Source organism: Typopeltis vanoorti, chromosome 9 (assembly GCF_054136105.1).
Source record: "Typopeltis vanoorti isolate ZY-2024b chromosome 9, IOZ_Tvanoo_1.0, whole genome shotgun sequence".
Classification (NCBI taxonomy): Eukaryota; Metazoa; Arthropoda; class Arachnida; order Uropygi; family Thelyphonidae; genus Typopeltis; species Typopeltis vanoorti.
The window spans coordinates 39,569,049-39,591,864 of NC_143557.1; positions in this window are offsets into that span (position 1 = coordinate 39,569,049).

The following is a 22,816-nucleotide window of genomic DNA, read 5'->3' on the forward strand; positions in this document are numbered from 1 at the left end:
TAATGATCTCCATTAATCTCCCAGCATCAGACTATCGCCTGGATGTGACAACAGAGACAGTAAGAGGCTGTGTCTGAGGACAGAAGTAATTATTTAGAGATTTACAGAGCCATTCTCTACGCACACCAGACAGATGATTCTGTTAACGGGGGAGAATGCTACTGCGTTTCTGCGACTTCATTTATTTATTATCCTTTGTTTGGAATGTTTTATTTTTACTAAACATGATTGGGAATGTGCACGCAGCTACAAAAAAAATCAGTTTTATGCTGTCGGTGTATGCATAAAAATGAAACATCAGATTCGATAAGTAATTGGTGAGTTAGCTCTATCTCGTTAGGAGGTGGCGAGGATTTCGCTTTGTTTCATTTTATAAAACAAGCAAATTAGCCAGAAGAACATAGTGTACAGACATAATAATACCCTAGCCTCACAGCTTTAAATGATTCGGCTGTAATTCAAAACAAGGTGTCAACTGCAACTCAAGAGAAAGACGTTGTATTGCAGGAAACTCATTCGGTAGTATATTTCTGAAAATCTGGGAGTACATTTCCAGAATATAAACTGTCATGATAACCATCAACATTCAATTGTCTTCAAAGCGAAATTCATGCTTCCTCTTCCAGTCGAAGCAGAAACCGTTGGAAGCAGAGAAATCAATAAGTAACAATGATCATTAACGTAAATGGATCCTAAAATTCTTTGAAATTAATGAAAGAATTTGCCAAGATGAAGAGGAAATTCAGGTTATAAATATTTTCCTAATATTTTCAAAAGTTGTTTTTTAAAAAAAATCTCAGTATATTCAGTGAATTAATGAAATCCAAAGCTAAGGGTGTTACAACGTATTGCGACACTGTAAGTATTTATTACATTGTTAACTGAATCCAGGATTTTCTCTTACACAGTATTCTCAGCGGAGTAACAGTACAAATTCTCTTCGCATTCAAGTTGAATATCCATATCACTACTTCAAACCCGCTTAATGGAGGCCTGAAGTGGCTTCAAAAGTTATAAGTTTGGTCTCCAGAGCACGACTAGTTTCCGGAATAAAAAAATAAATTAAAAATACCAAAATGTATAAAACAGATAACAGAAAATAATAGATTGCAAATAACCTTGGGTGGGAGCAACATAAAAACCTCCCGTTTTTTTATGTTGCTTTCTTTTATGAAGTAATTCTGCATGCTGTTTGGAATGAAACCACTAAAACGACTGATATTTTTTCCGTTTCTAATAATTCCATCTTCAAAATCACACCCAAAAGAAAACAGTAGGAGGATCTTTAAGAGGAAAGTAGCTCTGCTCCAACATTCGACGCATCAATAATGAAAAAGTTGTTTTTTTTTCTCACTTAAACTGACAGTGAACACATTTAATTTTCTTCCCAATCGTCCTGTTATCTGAATCGGAGAAAAGTATCCAAAACGCTACGTCAAATACTACTGTTGCACTTTAGATAGTGGACGATTTATGCCTCCCAGTGTGAGATCACTATCCTGTTTATTTGGAAGAGCGAGACCCACATATCTAACATTTATCCCACAACAGTACTAATGCTATAGTTTTACAGTCTTTTGTGGATGGAATTTACATAAAAAAATCGTAACGCCGGAAAAATTTTTCTTCTCCATCAGCTCCTTCGATCTTTTCCGTTCACATTCACTGTTCATCGGAAAACTCTCGTCACACAAATTGCAAGATGATATTTGGTTATGTGTTCCAGTTGATCGTGGCTCGGTTTAGAATCATAGATGCTCAGTACTCGTATAAATGTTTGCACCTTCTTAAATCTCTCTCTCTCTAGCCAATAATATCGCTCTTTGCCTAAAATTGGTGATACCCAGTTTGATCGCATTCGGTTTCCTTTGTGTTATTTCTTCCATTTCAAGCACATTTCCGATGTTCTACTCTAAATGGACAATTGGATGAAAATAACGCCAGCAGTAGGTTGTCAATTCTCTTACGTTTTTGATTTTTGAGTGTAGATGAGTTAAAATTTCTGATGAGGGTCCTATAGATTTTCTTTTTATCTAAAAGAGTTTAGCTTTGACAAGATTAACACGAAGTAATATGCGGAAATTCTCATGTTTTCGGAAGGACAAATAAACGAAAACCTATCTTACCAAGAGATTTAAAAAAAAACGGCTGTTAACATAACTTGTTCAGAATGATGAGAGCAGTTAGGACATGGCGAACACTACTTGAACGCAAGTGGTTTTGTTAAAGAAAACGAAAAAAATTACTTATTTTTATACGTGAATTTCTACAGCTTGTTTTAATCGCTGAAGCTTTGTATTCCACAACTTTTTATCTACTCTAAGTTGAAACGTGCATCACCAGCATCAGAATACTCATTCAACTTCTTATGTGCTTTTAAAATTAGCTCTAGATGAGATGTTGCCGCTTGAATGACACGTTATGCCACTCAAAAGGATAAACAACCATGTCATAGATCGAGAAGGTTCAAGTTTTGCAGTCATTAATTCAGAACCAGCGATCAGAAGGAAAGAACCCAGTGCGTTGCACGCTTCGCTTCCCAAGCAGGCTATTTGCAGCCTAAATAGCTGAGTTGGGAAGTCAGTCTCTTCTAACACGTATAGCGAGTGAAACCGCGGAACTTGTAGTTTTATAGCAAGGCGAAAAGCTCAAACTTCGCGAAAATTAGCCTGCGTAGTGATTTTATTATAGACTTCGAGAATATCAGCGAAATGAATTCTGCTATTTTAAGCATTTTATTTCGTTAAAATCAGTACCGAATAAATCATTCGTTAGCAAGGATGCATCAGATCAGCGTGGACTTTCCGAATACAATTTTTTGGATTTTGAACGGGAAATCAGAAAACAGTAAAGTTATTTTACTTTTGCAGTGAAGGATAACAGTTTTAGCTTTGAGTAGTTGGATAAAATTTGGTAGTAAAAGCCTTTGGAGTGGAAGGGGTGAGTAGGAAGAGTTCATTTCTGACGAAAGAGAAAAACAGCTCTTTCTCGAGGCTTGGCGTTGTTAGATTTGGAGAAGAAGGAGAGAGAGAGAGAGTGGATAGGTGTTCTCCTGATGTGAGGACAAGCCACACGAAAGAGTCAAATTGTCTTCCAGCAAACAACTGCTCAAATGTGGAGACGATATATCAGTCCAAAACTGGGTTATTTTTAGTACTTAAACTTCTCTAGAATTCAAAAATATAGAATTCGGCGAGCAAAAATAATTTGCAACACCTAAATCAAAATGTTTGTGTTTTGGTTTAAGGAAAAACTCTTGGTTTTTCCTCCCCCCCCACACACCAAGCGTCGTTAGCAAGTGAATAGTATCTTTGCTTTCCGACAAAAGTTAGGATTCACACCTAACCATCACTTGGATGTTTACGAATGTCTTTAGATGGCAAATGAATTTAATTTCTGGTGTACGACCACTATCCTGCTTGAAAAATAGTTCCCTGTTTGATCTCTAGAATAGCGTCCGGATAATACTAATAGTTTTTTTTATGCTAATCTCATTCACAAGAAGTTGTAGGCATATCGTACTTCAGCAGCGTGAATGATCTACGGGTTAGATTTATATTATGATGACTGAGGCTGCCTATATTTTCTCCTATAAGAGTTAGCTCAAATTATTAATAACTCCTCCACTTAACATTACTTTTGATATTTGCATTTTTTTCTTTAATTATTCAATTGTTTTATTATCTGGTGCAAGCCAGCCTTTTTTCGCAGCCATTTGAGATAAAAATACTGTCGATGGAGAGATTGAAAGCTCTTCTTTTTGCGAAAGATGTTCGTCTTTCGTTAATGCTGAATGAACTACGACTGGAATGAAACAAAGGATGTGTAGTTTTTCATTAAATATACACGTGAAGCAAATATTTCTTACAGGATGTCAGTCAAAAGTACTCGTTTCCAGTCTCGCAAAATTCGCTACGTCCAGAAATGACAAGTGAACGTCGCATTCTCCGAGATGCGCAAACAATCGATTGGCCCATCTGCCAACAGTCCTAGCTGAGTGTCATCTAGTGAAATGGATTCGAAATTTTCTTCCGTTTCTAGAAAAAAATGACAAGAATTTACCACCGAATGTCATCAATCAATCGCGAGGTGCCACATTTTTACAGCATTCTGTCAGCGGTTGGAAAACAAATGGGTTTGCCGAAGGACAAACCTTTAACGGATGACTTCCTTTTTTGAAAAACAGGATCCACAGAAAGAAAATGCGAGACATGAAAAGAAATATAGGTATTTATTTATTTCTATACAGTTAAATCAGAAGTATTCAATAACTTTAAATATTTTAATTAACTACAGAGAAAGCACACATTATTCCTGTTTACTCATAAAAATGAGTAAATTGGAATGAAATGCTTGCAAGTGTTGTTTTGATCTTTTTCTTTTATGTAAAATATAGGAAGCATACGTAAAATCCATAATAGCATGCTATACTGTCAGAGGAATATCGAAAAGATTTGAAAAACGGAAACAAACAGAAATCCCTCCGTCGCCCGTGCATATCGACAGACATGCGGATGAGTTCTGAATGAAATTTATATTTCGAATTCCACTGAATGCAATATCCAGACGGAATCTATCTCCATACAGATTGTACAAAATTTCTTGGAAAGAATTCTTCCCAAGAGTTATGTCCATCTCCGTTCGTTCTTTACGATATTGTACCGAAAAAAAAAAGCTTATTTTTCAGGAACAATGTTGACAACCGTAACCAAGCAATGTCTGTTTATATTTTATTGGCTCCTTATTGAAAGCTGTCTATAAATAAACGCATCCTGTGTCAGATGTAATACCAGCATAGCTGGCATCTCTGTATATAAAATAATGTTTGTTTTAACTTAGCTGAACAATGTGGTAGTTTTATTTTTTGCTCGCATTTTTTTTTAGGAGAGAATGCCAACAGGGGAAACCATCATCTCTGTATATCGCAGTAGACCTAAACAGAGCTCTTGGACGGAATTATCCGGAAAAGATAAATTCAACCACATACAGATAGTCGAGGTGCAATCCAGCACTTCCGATCGAATCGCGTGCAAAAAATTTCCCAAAAGAGATGTCTTTTATTGCTAGCTGGTAACCTTCACCACCCCAGGCAGTGTTTACCTAAACATGAAGAGGTAGCATACGTTCACGTGGAGTCGACGGAGAGACTCAGTTTTATCACAGGCTCGTCAGTTACCACTAAAAATATTAGTATTAACCAAATTCATATTTATACCTTAAGAATATATATAATTCTATCATTTGATACTTACATATACTCGTCATCTTTTTTCCCCTCAGTCTTTGAATCTTACTTAAACAGATAGCACAAAGAAAGCGCACGCATTCTTCACATTTCCTACCATCCAGTTCACATTTCCGTTAGACACGTTGTTCAGTGACATATTTCAGTACTAATTACCTTAATTATGTATACTAATTACGTAATTAGGTTCGTTGAATATTTTACTTCTGTAATGCGAAGAATAAATCCATTTAAGCGGTCCTTAGGTCAAACTTCGCTGAAAACTTTATTTATTCCAGTTTTCACTTAAGGAGATTTGAATCTCTTGAAGTGAAAAATGCTCGTAGTATCCTATTCTCGTCATGATTTTCCATCAGCTTATTTCATTAGTATTACCTGCACCAATGTGGAAACTATTGATTTATGACAACGATACCCTGCCCTTCTAAGAATAGAGAATGACCTACATAATGTATATGACTTGTAACGTTCGCGAAAGCTAATGAACAGCAATTAGTGTAATGTCTGGAAATAATGGGCGCACTTACAATACAGCAAGCTTTGGGAGCTCGTTTAAGTAGAATCTGAATCAACAATCATGTCGTATCACTTATACCCTGATGCAGTAACGATCTCCTACAGAAAGTATTCAAGTATTTCGGAGTAATTTAAAAGGCAAAATAATCTTGAATTTCACATTTTCTTGACTGCACTTACTTTCAATCGCTAATATAAAAAATGGCGTTAAAGAATTTATGTTCCTTAACGCCAATTCAGAAACTATGCAAAGCAGCTGTCCTAAGGCTGTTTTCATCCCGTTAAACCCGAAAATGAAATACAATTAGCACATGAGCCTGAATAGACTCGTCTCTTTAAGCTTCCAAATTATGTGTAGCTTCACCATTGTAATCTGTTCTCAAAATAGACGACTTTTTACAACTGCTCTATTATAAATTAAACAAATACTCTAACGCCTGTTATTTATCAAATTAAGTAGAACACTTTTAGCCCTAACCAACGTTTGGAAATCGGTAAAGCTGGTCCTAAAGGTTCGTCGTCATCGATAGTTGGGATCATGATTGCAGCGGATTTTGAAAGCGTCGGAAGACAGAGTAAGGCAGATAGAAATCAGCATCTCATACTTCTAAACTATAACTGGTTATGCTGTCTGATGTAGTGCGAGTTCTACTATACATTTTCGAGTTCGATGATTAAAAAAATAAAGTTTTCTGAAAAAACCCAACTTTTCTATATCAACGATCGACTAATCAGCTGCATTATTATCAAAGATTTTATTAATTTCCTACATATATTTCTAACAGTTTCCAGCATTCGTTTTCAGTTATCACTGGCTGATTCTAAGCATCGTTGTGATAAAGGCAGAAGAAAACGACAGTGACTTGAGTTCGAATCCCTTCCACGACTTTTTGACTGAGTGAATTAACTGCTTCACCCCATTTTCTAGTATCTTCTTGTATGTCTCACTTTTATCTAAAACTGTAAACTACAGAGCACTTCATTACTTTTCGACATGGGTTAGATAATACAGAAAGAGATCCATAAAAGCCAAAGCTGCTCTACGACACTTCAGCCTCCACTAAGCAGATGAAATGGTCTTACATCGAGCGATAAAAATCACCACTCAGCTAAAGACATTCGCGGTTATCCATGCCCAGTGTGCGATTTGAATTAACGGCATATTAATTGGTGAAAAGAGAGATTATCCACTTGGCCAACACATTTTGAATACACAAGTTAATCGCGTATTGTATTCTGCGGTCTCCTCAGATTCTCTAAAGGGAGTTTGTCTCCTGCTGATTTGTTCAGTTTTCTTTATAATCTTATATATTTATTCATTTAAATTAAAAAAGATAGGTTATCTGTTAGGATAGTATGGAATATATTATGACCGAATTTCTTCTGGGTATCGCACATATTAATGTTGGAGATGATTTTAATATATCGTTAAAATGAAAAGAATTACACGTCTTTTACTTTTTAAGTTAAGAAAACGAAATATCATTAAACCATTTTATTAAGGAATAGAGTTACTCAGGCAGTTGATGAAATTTTGATTCCTTTTTACATTTCTTTGTTAAATTTGTTTTATTTAAATAAACGCGTGCATTCAGACTTTACTTTTAAAAAGAAAGTAACCTCCTATCAGGAAAATTATTGATTAGTCCAACTACAAGAGAGATTTAATTGTATTCAGAAGGAAATACAAAAATATAATAATTGAATTTAACAATTAGCGTTTCTGTTTATAATAAAAATGCAAACGGAAGTGTTTCGATACCGTTCATTAAGAGGAGTCTTAAGAGGTGGGACGAGACAACACGGGGCTTTTGTTACCAGATAATTAAATTCTGAGACAAAGACATCTCGGTATTGGAATTCGGTGATTCAAGCAAACGAGAGATAGAAAGGGAGACGAAATTTTTTTTTCTTTAACGACTGGCGGTATCAGACTGAAAAATAGCTGCCTGGAGATGAAAAGAAACGGGGAACATCATCTCATTTATTTCCATAGTCAAGTATTATAAACGCTCTCAAAGGAGCGACACTAAGATGAAGTATTTCATGTGGAATGCAGTGACGAAAAAATCTGGAAATGGTTTCAAATTTTAAAAATTTGAAACCATTTCCAGATTTCCAATAGTTAATGACTCCCCCATTCCATACTTTGTTTCAGATATTTCACTATTATGGACAATAAAAATATTGAAGTTGTAACTTAATCCCTAAGTTGCAATCCCTAAACTGCAACTTATTTTTAAACTAATTAGAAAAAAAAGTATCGCTGCTGTGACCTTCGAGTAAGGTCACCACGTCGAAATGACTGATTATCAGCTTTCGATAGAGAGAGAGAGAGAGAGAGAGATATGGAATCTTAGTCAACAAGTGAAAAATATAGTTCCGTATGATACTCGAGCAACAGCAGACTCACGGGACAAGCCATGCGTAAACGGATGTACTTGAACAGCCGTTGCGGTCACTGGCTCCACTGAGAAGTGAGAGTTTTTTTTTATTGTTGACTATGTGCAGACGACGTAAAACTATTGATTTGCGATAACTTGCAGCAATAAACGCTACCTCTAACTGCAGAGATTGGAGTTACTATTCTTTTTGACTGATATGTGTTATTCTATTTGACTGATGTGTGTTATTTACAAGCTGTAGCGAGAGTGATGATTATTAAACATGCCATTAGCGTTACGCAAACATAGCATTAGTGGTATGCTGCTTAATGTTAATTATGATGGTATATGTACGAGGATTCACTATTATAGTAGGGACAGCACCAACCTTCGCGTTAAGGAATAGCACAATGTAAACTCAAGCAACATTTTTTATTGAGAAAAACAATTCGAAGTATTCAAGATGCTTATTCTCAATAAAAGGTGACCCATCGAGTTCAATAGACGATTCTTTATTGAGAATAAACAGTTTGGAAAAAACGAATCGATCTTTTTAAAAAGGAAGAAGCAAACGTCAGTTATCTGAGTAGAGCTCTTCAATTGCTAAAGACGTTTTAGTTTTATAAATATAAAACGTCATGTTACGAACAAAACAAGTAATTTTAAATTTCTTTATCTTCTTAGACATCCGATTTCCAAAGATCGGAACAATCTAACCAGAAGCACAACTTTTAAAATACAATGAAGATGGTGTAAATCTTTTTTGCCAGATTCTCCGTGAATTTTGACTCTTCTTAAAATGATTTCACTGATGTCGCTTATGAGGGATGTATATACACGAAACAGAAAATCTCAACCCCTTAAGATGTAGCCAAACACAAAAGTTTAGTTCCACAATAGCGTATTTATTTAAAAATTGAAAAGAAACACACATCCGAACTCTGAGAAATGACCTGGAGAATTCATTTTTATACAAAGAATGAATGGGCAACGAAGAAAGTATCTTTATAAAATAATGATGCAAATTAACAATGTCATTGGGATTCTTGTATAAGTCCAAATAAATTCCAAGAACAAAATATTAAAACTAAGATGCGAATGTAAAAGCAATCTCTCAGAATATTTCAAAATCTTAATGTGCTCGTTCATATTTAATTCATAGCACTTTATATCTTTAACTAGGAGTTCTCTAATGGCTTTTCCGCTGAAGGAGGTGGGTTAGTTCTCAAGTGAAGGTTGCAAACTGGCCAAAGAATATATGTAATTAACAGACTTAATGGAACAGTTTAACGGGCTTAGTTGATTGGACCGTAATTCCAAAGAAACTAAATCAAAACAGGCTGTAAATAAATGAAATTAAATTAATTTAAATGATAAATACTTTCCACGACAGCAGGGTTGCGTTGTTTGGATTACTGCCGAAGCAGCTAATACTATGAGGGCAAGTGTGTTACGTCTGTTATGCGTACTCTTCTGGCAGGATGTTCTGCCAGAAGAGTACGCATAACAGACGTAGAAAACCACTCGCTACTTTCGTATGAAGCTGCTAATTAACCTATGATAAACTGATAAACCACGTAATGACACACTTCCCAACGATGAAGATAAGATATGACCAAGAGTGCATGGGCTATCTTGAAGAAAAGGAGTAATTCAATTGCTATATCAAGAGAGACCATTAAAATAGCGATGACTGTGCGGCATTGGGAGGCATGATTGGAATTCTAACTGCTCAATGGTCAACTATTCCAGTATGATGCACCTGAAAGTTATCCAACAATTCCAAAGATTTAGCGACTTAAATATTCACGTTCGTTGAATATACCCCATTTCTTGTCGTAGTCAACAACTATGTGCTGGTAAAGTAGAATTAATCTCTTGGGCGAGTCTAGCAATTCCACCCATTTTTTAAGCTTGAACAAAATTTGATTAATTATTTTTTAAATTTTCTAGAAAGTATAAGTTCGTAAATTTTCCCTGTAGGAAAAAATCCAATATTGTACAGTATACTAGCTCTCTCTCTCTCCCTCTCTCTCAACGATAGTTACAACGCATCAATAACTGCCAGAGCTGATTCTCTCAGCGATCGTTTTTTTTCTTCCATTGCTGTTTTGGTCGAAGGAGTCACCGAGTTTAATTAATCGATTTTTAACACGGGCTTCAACTCAATCTAAATTTGCGAAGTCAAAGATAAAAACAGCCTTTTTTTTCCAGCAACCCTTGAAAAGAGGACTAAATCAAGGAAGACTACATTATCAACGTTTCCCTCTGAAGTGCAAGGTTTATTCTGGATTAAAGTGCGCTTATTGGATATCAAAAGTGCTTTGTGATTTCTTTCAGACCTGTTTAATGTGCCATTAAAGTGTCTTTTTTTTGCAATCATTAAAATGCTGAGTTGTCTTAAAACTCATTTTTATAGACTTCTTTATCTACGACAATTTCTTTAATTTATTACATACAGCAAACAGTTCATACTAATTTTAATAAATGCGTACAATCTATTTACTCCAATCAGTGTTGTAACAATGTTTGGGATCAAGTTTTAAATTTCTGCTAAAAAATTCCCGAACTCCCACTGTTAATAGGGACGCAAAAATCCCCTCTCAATATTAACCCTCAAGAACAGACTTCCTACACATAAATCTTTTTCTGGTTACCATTCTATCTGCTGAACAAATCATCAGAAAATATTGTTATAACAATTTCTTGCATGCGTTTCAACTCAATCATCTCATTTCAAATAAAAAACAGCAAAAAACCATCGAAACGTTTCAACACCATTACCGCTACACCACCACACGTCACGCTAATTTCACTTCATTACATCATCTTACATTTCCCAATACAATAAAAACCCGAATTGTACGACATTATATAACGTACTCATCTCAAGCAATGCGTTACTCGGTTTGTCCGCCCATTCTTAGTTGTTCCGCCAAGCTTCTCTTTAACCGTTTCTTCTCCACTGTGTTAAAAGAAAACATCTTTGATGACTTATGTGATTTTCTAACCAACTGCAGTATTTACTTGGCAACTGCTACAGAAATGCCGACAGATTAATGGATCATCCTGCATCTTAAACGTCTGGCGGAATATAAGATCGCTTCGATAACTTATAGCGTACTCTTCTAGCAGGTAAAAAACCATAATGGTTAGAAGAGCACTTCGCTCAGGATATCTCGGAATCTTTATCATCACTGCCATTAGTAAACTTTATTTTCTCACTCTGAAAAACACGAACTGAACTTTCTACATATAAGCACAAATATTCTGCATAACCGCTGTTTGTATTATTGTGTGTCCCTATTGAATGCTTCTCCGTATTCTAGAAGTAATTTTTCATTGTTTGGCAATGAGTGCTTCCCCAAAAACTCTACCCCTACGAAAGTCGATACTCTGGAAAACTTGGTGCTTTACAGGGACGTATCATGGTTGCACTCAAAACAACAGAAATGAGCTCGGTTTTCTTATATGATACAGGACTGCTTTCTTCATTTTTTTTTTATTTGAGTAACCTTACTATAAACAATGTAAGAGCAACATTTTCTTATGTTTTTCGATTGATGCTTTCCTAAAAGCATACGTGACATCAATAATCAAAATAACACATTATTTTAATATCAGTTTTATGCGTCATAATATATAACAACCAATTACAATCCACAGGTGATTATGACTAAAGGAATATGATTATGAGGAAAATAAAGTTGATATATGAAGGTAAATATAATAAATACTTGGCAGTTTTGTTTTTATTATGGCCAAATCAAAGAAGGCCGTGAGGCCCATCATCTATTATAGCTGTTAATTTTGTGTATTTTCCGGTTAGTTCGCGAATGAATTACCCAACATCCTCCATATCAGACTTGTCAACTTATCTTCATTCGAAAATCCCCAATGGAGCTTCTTGGTATTCTAGAACGGGATTCGTACTCAAGTTTTCCCGACTGCTATAATTGATATGCTACGAAGGCTGAACGATTCGAGCAATTATAATATCCCTGGCTACTTCATACGTTTGTAATAAACATTTTGCATGGTTTATGCCTTAGGAGACTTGAACTATGCATGCGAAATATTTAGGCTTAAGCCTCAAGAGTCTCGCATCAGGTGATGAAATGCAGTTACACCTAAAGACATTCGTAAACATCCGTGCTCCAGTGGATTCATACCCAAAACCTATTCGTCAGAGAAGAAGGTGCTGTTCACCAGTCAAAATAGAACAAATGTCTATATCTATTGACATATATAATGATCTATATAATGATCATAAGCACTTACGATCAGAAAGACCTGGTTCGATTCCCGTCAATGATGTGTGGAACCTTTACTGGTCTCTTTCCACTAAAGGCGAGTTAACCTGTCTCATGCGGGGGGTGGAGGTTTTTTTCTGGTAGCTCAGGTTTTTTTCATTCCTCAAAACAGGCAAACAGAAGAGCAGAACCTTAACAAAGACCTGATTTGCAACATAAGAATTTGACTATGAATAATGGTGTGTGGATAGAGAAGACAAAGATCGCGGGGATGGTCGAAATGATCAGTACATTTAAGTAGAAATTTACACGATAAGTATGTTAAACAATTAAAAGAAGATGGATAAAAATAATTGATTTCCTTAAGAAAATGAAAGCACCATTTCGCAATGAAATTCTCCAAATATTCAAAACGATTGAATGTGAAAATTAATCATCCAGTTGAAGCATAAAAATAGTAAATTTATTAATACACGAGTTTCTTATGAATAAAGAAGCGAACGTTGCATTTGTATTATTATCCAACATTATGCAGTATACATACTTACACAAACAAACCAGCCTAGTATTAATATTAGGCCTAATTACAATGCGATGTTCTAACTTAGTTCGAGTTTAAAACACAATTAATTCTAATCACATTATACTCGAACATGTGCATTGATTTTACTGTCAAGTTGGACCCCATAATAGGTACGTCCTAACGAAACTTTAATTCAAATGATAGAAAACTAAACATTTTCATAATAATTAAAACAATTAGATAAATTTATTATTCTTCAGTCTAAAAATTCTAGATATGCTTATTTATGAAAGAATTATTATGGTTAATATTACTACTGGTTACTAAAGGGGATTAATATGAGAATCTTGCATCAATTAGACAGATTTACAAATTTTACTCAAACGGGGACTGGTGATTAAGCAAAGCCGTGCTGTAATCATTATTCGCTAAGAACGTGTTCCAAGCATTTCACGTACTTTCTTCCAGGTAACCACAATCGATTCCTAATCATTTTAATCACGCAAGGAAATTTCCATCTCTTCTCCTACCCAGCGACAAATATCAATTCATGCTGATGTCAGTCTAGGGTTTCCCCGTTTCCTTCATCATCTCGGTGAGTCAAACTTCTAACTGGACTCAATCATTGAAGGAGAGATTTTTCCCAGGTGGAAAAACAGTATGACCTAAGCAAACGCACGTCATTTCTGATGAAATCATAACGTTCTCACTTGAAGTGGCTCCCTCTATAATTATTTTATACAGGGAGCATAAATAATAGGTCATTATTTTGATAACAATAAGTATTATTATTTCATTTTCATTACATAAATACTGAAAAAGTAGATAAATAAAAATAATCGATATTTACACACGCTTCAGTCTAGAACATAACTGCAAATCAAGTAATTATACACAGTCTGATGAATTAATGTAAAACAGCAAAATTTAAAAATAATCGATCGTGTTTTCACTAATGTGAACACGGTTAAAATATCCTGCCAGGTTTTTTTTCGCAATAAAATTTATTGAATACACAAATCCTCAATATTTGTGTCAAATTCATCAGTAACGCTACAAACAGCAAATGGCATTCAGTTATCCTTAATTTTTTTATAGAACACGTGTAGTTCACATACATAATACGCACCGGCCTCATAACAAATAATATGAGAGTTTGTTTAAGTTGGCCGTTCTGATTCACGCTGTATTTCAAAGTGTTTTTAAGGACACTGTAGTGTCGCAGTACGACGTTTTCCTACCATAAAAACAATTTATCAAATATAAATAATACAACACTGGCCATGAGGGAATGTTTGCAAATGGATGGATAATGCAGCCTATCGATATGATATTTTAAACTTTAAAAACAAAACGATACAAAAACTATTTCTCCCATTTTCATTACTGCTGCTTCATAAGGAAAACTAGTATACAGACCAATCTCAAGTGTAAATATCTGAACGGTAGTTAAAAGACCCTTTCATACTCCAACTGCCAGTCATACTTCTACATAGACACACCTCTTCATTTACAAACTAAACTGTTATTTAATATACAGCGAAAAGATAATAGCACTTTAAATGAAGATTTTAGAAACTAACTTCTGATAAAATAACGCAAAAATTTCTCTGATCAATAAAACCATTTCTTTGTACACAGTCATTTATGAAATCGACTTCCCTTCACTATGCAAAACACGTATGTTAATGCTTCATTACTGTTCTAAATTGATATGTTTACTTTTTGGTTTAATGCAAAGAAAACTGATGCAAAGAACAAAAAAAAAACATTAAATCCATTTATAATGGATTTAATGTTTCTATCCAAAGATAAAACAATCTTATAACTATTTTGAGAAAGAGTATTTCCAAAAATAGATGGTTGTATGACAGCAAAAAATAGGTTACCTACTGAGATGATCACTTTGTGTAATTCATCGAACGGCTGTTGCGCTGCAGCAGGTTTACTTTATTTTGCTCTAATGAGCAGTTCAAATAATTTAGACATTGATGAGTTCGAATATTGATTTGTGTCTGCAACTGCATATATTCAAACTGATTCGTCTCTTCCGTAAGAAAGGGTAAATCTTTCTGTTTTCGTTTGATATCAACTAAGTTCAACTGTGGAGATGATGAATAAAGCAAGAAGAGAATTTAAAATATGTTTCTTTCTAGCCACTGATGAGTATATCGCCCCGCCATAAATTTCCAGCTGTCTTTGGCTAATTCCCACCACCTTATGTCAAACTATGGTAGATCATCGATCTTTTTCTTTGAAACTCTGCTTCTCTTCCTTCTCCTGTTATCCCCTCAGTATTTAATGTTGTTCATCTATGATGTGGTAATCCACCGATATGGCCAGCGCATCTCCATTTACAGGCTTTACAATATCTTTTATTTCGGTCACCTCTCTACTTCTGTGTGGAGCATTCTTCTCTCCACGGCCAATCGCAACCTGTTTTTCTGTTTATTAGTTGCTGTCCATGTCTACTTCCAATGCTGGAAGTTTGCACATAACATAATCAATAAGCTTCTTTTCATACACACAGGAAAATCTCTCGAAAATAATTCTGTACAGCCAAAGCATTTTGGCTGCATGAAGATTTCTCTATCTTGTTTTTCCTTAAAAGTAATTAATATCCGAAGTAATACTCCACAGTTCCAATAGGATCATCCGCTATTAATTCAATTTGATCTAATTTGTCGTAAGTTTTGTTTTAGTTACGTTCATATTTAAACCTTTCCCCTGATTTCTGTGTCAAGGTCATGTAGCATTTTCTGACTTATCATTTACTAACAAAACAATGTCATCTAAAAACAATATTGTAGATTTCTTTCATTAATGTTAATTCTACTAGATCTCCTTACTTCCCACGCTGCCAAATTCCTTTCACCCGATGTTCTAACGTTATACTCCCTGTTGAGTTACGAAAAGTATCTGACCATCATCGTGGATAATCACAATTTCACTCACCATACTTTGAGGCTTCTTGGGAAGACCCAAACTCAAAAGCTTCTTATGAGTACATAAACAATCCGCTGTTCCAACAAAAGCTTAATGCCCACGGCCTGCCAAGTGTCCTTGGCTCCGTAACCATACTTATAGGATAAGGCAGTTACTATCATGCCTAAATATATTTTAGTTGTTTATTTATTTTACGTATAGGTATTCTTTGGACAGACTTTTGAGATGAAAAACCTCCATCTTGGTTTGAGAGGTTCTCCTAATAAAAAAGGTTTTTCACTTCTTATTTGCGACTCCAATGTCGGTCTTTCCAGCGAATTCTTCCGAAACTACCGAGCTACGTTGTGTGTAAAGTTAATGCTCGCAAGGAGGTCTGACGTCAAATCACCGTCTAGCAAACTTCTTGTTTGGCAGATAAAGTTCTGATCATGTGAAAAACTCGTTCCGCTGTATGTATGATACTACGATGGCAAACCCTAGTATCTATATTTAATGTCATAATGCCGATACTCTTGTCAGCCATAACTTCGTGTCATTCGCCTGATATAGCGAAACGTTATGCACAACTGCTACAGAAAAATTCTCCAATAGACATTTACTATGTCGAAACAATGATGGCAGAACAGATTGAAGTTGTCCTCGATGAAGATGAAAAAAAAAAAAAAAACGTTACAGCACCGGTAGTATTTAATACCTCTCAATCTACTGGTTTTTTTTTTTTTTTTCAATGTTATGGATAACATCCATAGGCATCACGTGTATAGGCGCCTAGTCATTCTTCATGTTTAAACATCGGGCAGAATGTCATTTCATGAGGAATCTTTCGCTCAACTTAATCTTGCTGCTATTCGCATATTTAATAGTTCGTTTATAAGTGGAGATATTTCTTAATTATCGCAATGAAAAACTTTGGGCTCTAGCAAATTCTCATCTCTCTCGATCCCATGTGTTGCATATGTTTTGAAAATTACAATTTATTCAGCATAAACTGGACTACTTTGTACTTTCCACCACACTTCGAATAACTGCTATCCCACTACAAATACAACACACGAGGGAAAGAGGCGGGCTGAAGCACACCTCATTTACACAATGCAAGATTACCTTGGAGATTTCTAGACCTTAACTCTTGGTAAGTTTATGTAACTTTATAAAACACACGCGATTCGTAGTTAAACAAGGCCTGGTGTGTTCTCGAGTTTGTTTTCAGTCACAGCTTAAGTTTCAATGTGTAGCACTTATTGCTGTGGGTTTGCAATATAATTAGTAATTGCTAATATAATTAGCGATACAGAATACTTCAAAACGAACCATTCTTTATCGACTAGCAGAAAGAAACGAGCATTTAAAGTATTCTTTATAGAATACTTTACCCCCCCCCCCTTCCAGCCTCTCGAACAAGTTCCAAATTTTGAAAAGGATATTTTGTCATTATAATACAACAAATATTGCTAAAACATAAATCAAAATCTGTGAATTCATTTTGTGAGCACTGACGTCTACTAGATAAAACTATTGCCTTCTTCAGTTATTGCTCTATTTATATTTTCAGACATCAATAATTGAAGAAAATAAATTGTGATGGCGAAGTTATCATCCTTGGACTTCTATTTCATATCATTGAGTACTGTCGACATTAAAAAATCGAAACAAATGTTTGAATCCTTTATATGATGCTGTTTACTCAAGCATGTAACGAACAGTGTCGCGTGTAACTCCTATGCTAAAAATGAAATCACTGAAATAAAATTCACGGAGCAGTTCGCATTAAATTGGATTGGTTGGAATTACGACTGAAGCAAATAAGTCTATGGACCTTGTCTCTCACGGGCCACTTTGATTGTCTGCAGACATCAAAAAATCCTTAGTTTCAAGGAGGTGAGACATGCTAACTGATCACTTGATGTCGCCAAGTTTTTTTGCATCCCAGACGCAATTCGAACTCAGGCGAAGTTGTTTGAGGTAGCTGCTAATATGTGAAGCGTTGTTGGCGATTTTCGGTTTAAAAAGTTTAAGCCTTAATTAAGGCTGATGGTTTTTATTATGCCAAAGCAACTAAGGCCATTTAGCGAATATCCCACGTCTGTTGATTGCGTAAGTTCTTTCAGCGGTTTGCATGTAAAGCGGGGAAAAATAATTGGAAGGAGTATGTCAGTTACCGCCGTGTAATATTCAAAGGTTTACAACCTTTACTTTTGTAGGAGAATTACCTCAGTCTACCTAATCACGTGAGTGTTTAAAAATTTCTGAAGAAACGATGCCATGACAGCGATATAAAAGTGGGCAGTTTTATTTCATCAAAATCTTGGCGACAAAGATAATAAGCGCTAACAACTGCTCCAAAATGCTTTTCAGACGAATTTAATTAATCTATCAATCTAACTTGATGTAATTCGTTACTTCAATGACAACCAACGTTTATTAATTACACATAACCTGTCTAGTAAAAGTTTAATAACGATTTTTTGTTTAATTGTTATATTTTTCACAAAAAGTAATTGAGTTTACTAGTTGGAAGGTTAACATGTCCTTTTTTTTGGGGGGGGGGATATTCTGCGGGAAATAGAAAATAGTATATGCAATTAACACGAGGAAGTCACAAAATGTTATAAGTAATGCTACGAACTTGAAGTCCACGTTTCAATGCACGCAGTCAACTATCCCGATTTCTCCTTCATTTTTAATTACAATGATACACACGATCACTGATTTTTTCCCTCCGAAATGACTGGACACCTGGCCTAGGGCGTCTATTATCCTTTCGATGACAATCGCTAACAAAATAAAGGCATGGAAGTTTAAAGTGCACGTTTTAAAGTGTTTCATCATGAAGTTTTTATGAAGTGGTCATTATCATTCCAGTGAAAAATCTCTTTCGGAGGAGAATGTTGCGTTTAAATATCAAATTATATCCTGAAAAAATGACATTATTTCGTTAATAACTAAATTTCTTTAGTATGGTTTCTCATTAACATCTTAATGAGAAGTCGATCTGGTTGATGTTTCAATTTAGTTAAACATCAATCAGAATTTGGGAAACTATAAAAAATGCCACCTCGAGGGACGGGGTTGATGATTGTTTTTAGAGTAACTACAACTATGCTGACATACATTAGTTTTGACGTGAAGCAGAAGGTTCAATTTCGCTGAAAAAACATTTTAAACGCGGTTAGCAAAGGGAGATTGTGCGCATGGTTTACTTAGCAAAGGATCGACTCTCTTGCCAAACCTATTTGACTTTAGCATACATGCAATAGAAATGTAATCTAACGGGCGTCCTTCACTGATTTATTAACTATTTTTTTGTTGCAGTTTAACTCACGAATCTTAAGATTAAACCAAGTCTGTGTGCAATGCTCGAAGTAATCGAGCCAGGCAGAAACTGCTAACAACGAAAGGATTCTTTTGAAATCATTCCTAATATATTAAACTGTTTAATCTAAGAAAAGAAAACAAAAAAAAAGGGTAGTCCTTTAAATTTATTACCTCTCCTCTTTTAATCTTGAAAAGCCTACGGAGCTAATTAATCGCCATTTGCTAATGAAGTCGTAATTACATTACTTAATCTATTTTTTGCAGAAAAACACGAGACGCTTGAGGGTTAAATGTCTTAGTGGCATTTCCTAATACACCGCCTACTGTGAAAACTGCACACTTCCCCAGAAAGAACAACCCCCGGTATTGTCTTCTGTCAATACGAGCGCATTCCATTAGGATCCTCCAAGTGATCAAAGCAGGAACAACAGGAAGTGACGTCTCCATCCACCCGACACTACAGTTCCTTAATTAAGAGCAATCAATGGACTCGGTGGTCTGTAGACAAACATGCTACAAGAACCGATCGCCAAGACCGCAGCGAGCGTTCTGTTCAGCTTCACTGAATCACGTTCCTTCGGCGAACCGAAAGACTAAATGATTATACCCCTTGCACGGAAAATAAGGGGGAGACGCTACTGCACGAAAGAGAAAGTTAAATATTGGCGTTATTCTTTAGCTCGACTGTCAATGTTGACAAACAGCTCGTGCATTTAACCGTCATGCACGAGATGTTTCGCATTTTGCGTAAAAATGTTCTGTTTTTACTTGGACAGCGACTCTGATACGAACTTATCCTCCAGAGAAATCGATAAGGCATCGAACAATGCGACCCTTATTTACTTGGAGGGAAGAAATGGCTACAGGAAGGCAAGTCGTGGCAATAAGATGCCCGTGGGATTGCCTTTTTGCATGCATGATTCAACCCGTTCACATTACTGCATTTCGATGCAGAAGGTCCTTTCAAATTAGTCGGTATAATCTTCGGAAAAAAATTGCACACCGTTTTTGTTAGCTACGGATACATAAAATCACTGTTGCAGTTTTGCACTAATGCAAAAAGATGTCACAAAGAAAAAAAATAGCAATGGTCATAACTTACAGTACAGCTTTTTTCTTCTTTTTTTATTACTTCTGTATGGAAAGAATTTTTGATTCAGATTTCTCCATAGGATAATATTTCACGAACGAAATTTCAAAATGTAACTTGCAACTCCATTTTCCGTTCTATCTTGATGGCGAATGCACACAAACATTAAAATGTCTACTAAAAGCAGTATAATTCTGATCCCTATAATGGTTCGTGCTGTAACTAGATTTGAATCAATTCCTAATTGGAAATTATAAAGGTCATAGCAATGAGCAAAGAGTTTTTTTTTTTTTTATTCTGAGTACTAGTAAGGCTCTCACAGCAGCAGCTGTTCAAAAAGAATAGAATGTCACGTGTCATTACTTGCTTATGTTACGCTACTAATTGTAAGTAGTATCGTTAAAGCCCGGACTTACAGAAGCTTAAAGAGCAAAGCTAACTTAAGTTCGGGCATGAGGCCAACTAGCTACGGACCAAACAAATACAACTACTCTCGCGTTTAGCGAAAGATCCCCAAATTGTTCGTTTCTATTGCCATCTATTTTAAAATGCACTTGTTCTTTTCTGAGATGGTTTTCACGTAAATGATGGCCTTTTTCCGATGCGATATGTTCGTGAATAATCCCTGTTGAGTTCAGCTATTAAAAATATGAACTGTCATAGGTCTTTATGTTTCAGTGTAATCACTGCGCAACGCAAAGGCGATCTGTCTCTCCCATTGTCCCAGATTACACGGCTAACATACTCATGTTAGCCGTGTCACAAATCATCGAAATATTCAAAAGATAGCTGCGGGTTCGACGTACGAACTTTTAAATGTTAAACAATCATATGCGTCCAAATGATAATTAGTTTTCTGCTAGCCTAGTGGATAATGTGTCCGTTCTCTGGTCTATAGGGTGTGTTTCCATGATGGCCAAGGAGGATCGAATCCCACCTTGGGCATCGTGGAAGTCTGCGGGAGATGAAGTATATTGACAGCCCGCCACTGGGCTTGAAATGGCTTGACAAAGTAATGGTTGGTTTCTAAAGAGAGAGAAAGGAGAACCAGATTACTGACATATGTACTCATAGGAATGACAGAAAATCGAATTCGAAAACTGTCATTTATAGGACGTCAAGGAGACCTAAAATCGAATGTTAAAGTAATAATCCGCTTTACGATTCCAAATAAGTCAGAAATTACAGTATAAACTTATCTTCATTTCTTACATAATCACGTGATTATTTGCCTAATGAAACACTTGAAATATTTTGTTTCGATAACCAATTAATTTCCATATAACTGTTTCATCTTATTTCAAAACGCAAATCGCCTATTTAAGGTACATTGCTGACTAATCCTCTCTCATACTCATGCGAGAGAGGCTTTCTCTTTCTTTTTAGCTAAGCTTGAAATGTTGCGCAACTCAAGTATTGTATTACGATTATGATGAAAGTGATTGAGTGAGCAAGAACTGTTACAGCACATAAATAAAAGCGGAGATCTGTGTCAAGAACAATTACTTTAGTACTTAATTTATACCGAATGTGCCAATGCAAAACAGATTACACCAAGCCTTCGTATTATACGCTAGCAGTTTGTTGGCTGCAAAACCGTCAAGGAGGGGGGGGGGACCACTCATGCAACGTTTCTTTTCAGCATTAGAAAGGTAACATTTTTATTGCAGTATCTGCATAGAACTTTATCTAAAAGCGATAAACAGTCCACTACACCGGGGGGGGGAATAATAAAGGACAAAATACAACGGAACTTCACACAATGCAAATCGTGTGCTAACTTAGATGACAAAGATAATATCCACCATTGTTACTGCTACGTAACTTATTTCATTAGCCATTAAGCCATTATTTGGACGAGTCGTGCAGCAGTCATATTTTAACAAAGGAATACAGCACGGCACGCCACTGCTGTCGGCATGAAAGAGTTGCGCAATTATATAAAGACATAATGGATAATTAAATAGCCCACTGGTACTTCTGTTTGCATAATATACAACTAGTTACGCTTCACTGAAAGCAGGTTGAGAAAGCAACCAATCTGACTACACGTAACTGAACCAAGGCTGAAGGAAATGCGGTACTAGCATAGCCCAATATTCATTCCACTAGCAATTAATTCGTCAAGCAAACGATGATAATCATTATAAGATATAATTAGAAATATATATACACGTTTGCACAAGAATAATGTTTAATTTGCCAAATATTTCGGTCTGAATATTACAGACCGTCTTCGGTGGCTACATAGGAATAGTTTTAAAAAACAAGGTGGAATACGAACAATTGATCATTCACAAATAGAACGAGCCGCGTGATGTCATATCGCTAAGTATCAGAATAGTAAATTTTTTAAAGTCATAATTAAAGATATTAATTCAGAAATTCATATAATAATCTTAACAGACTAATATAGGAAATTTACAAAAAATAAAAAAATAGTATGTTATCCTGATTAAACTTTCCCAAATTTTTGATACAGATACGTATCAAAATACGTATAGTCATTACGATTCAAGTTAGGACGTTGAAGTAAGGCCTCCA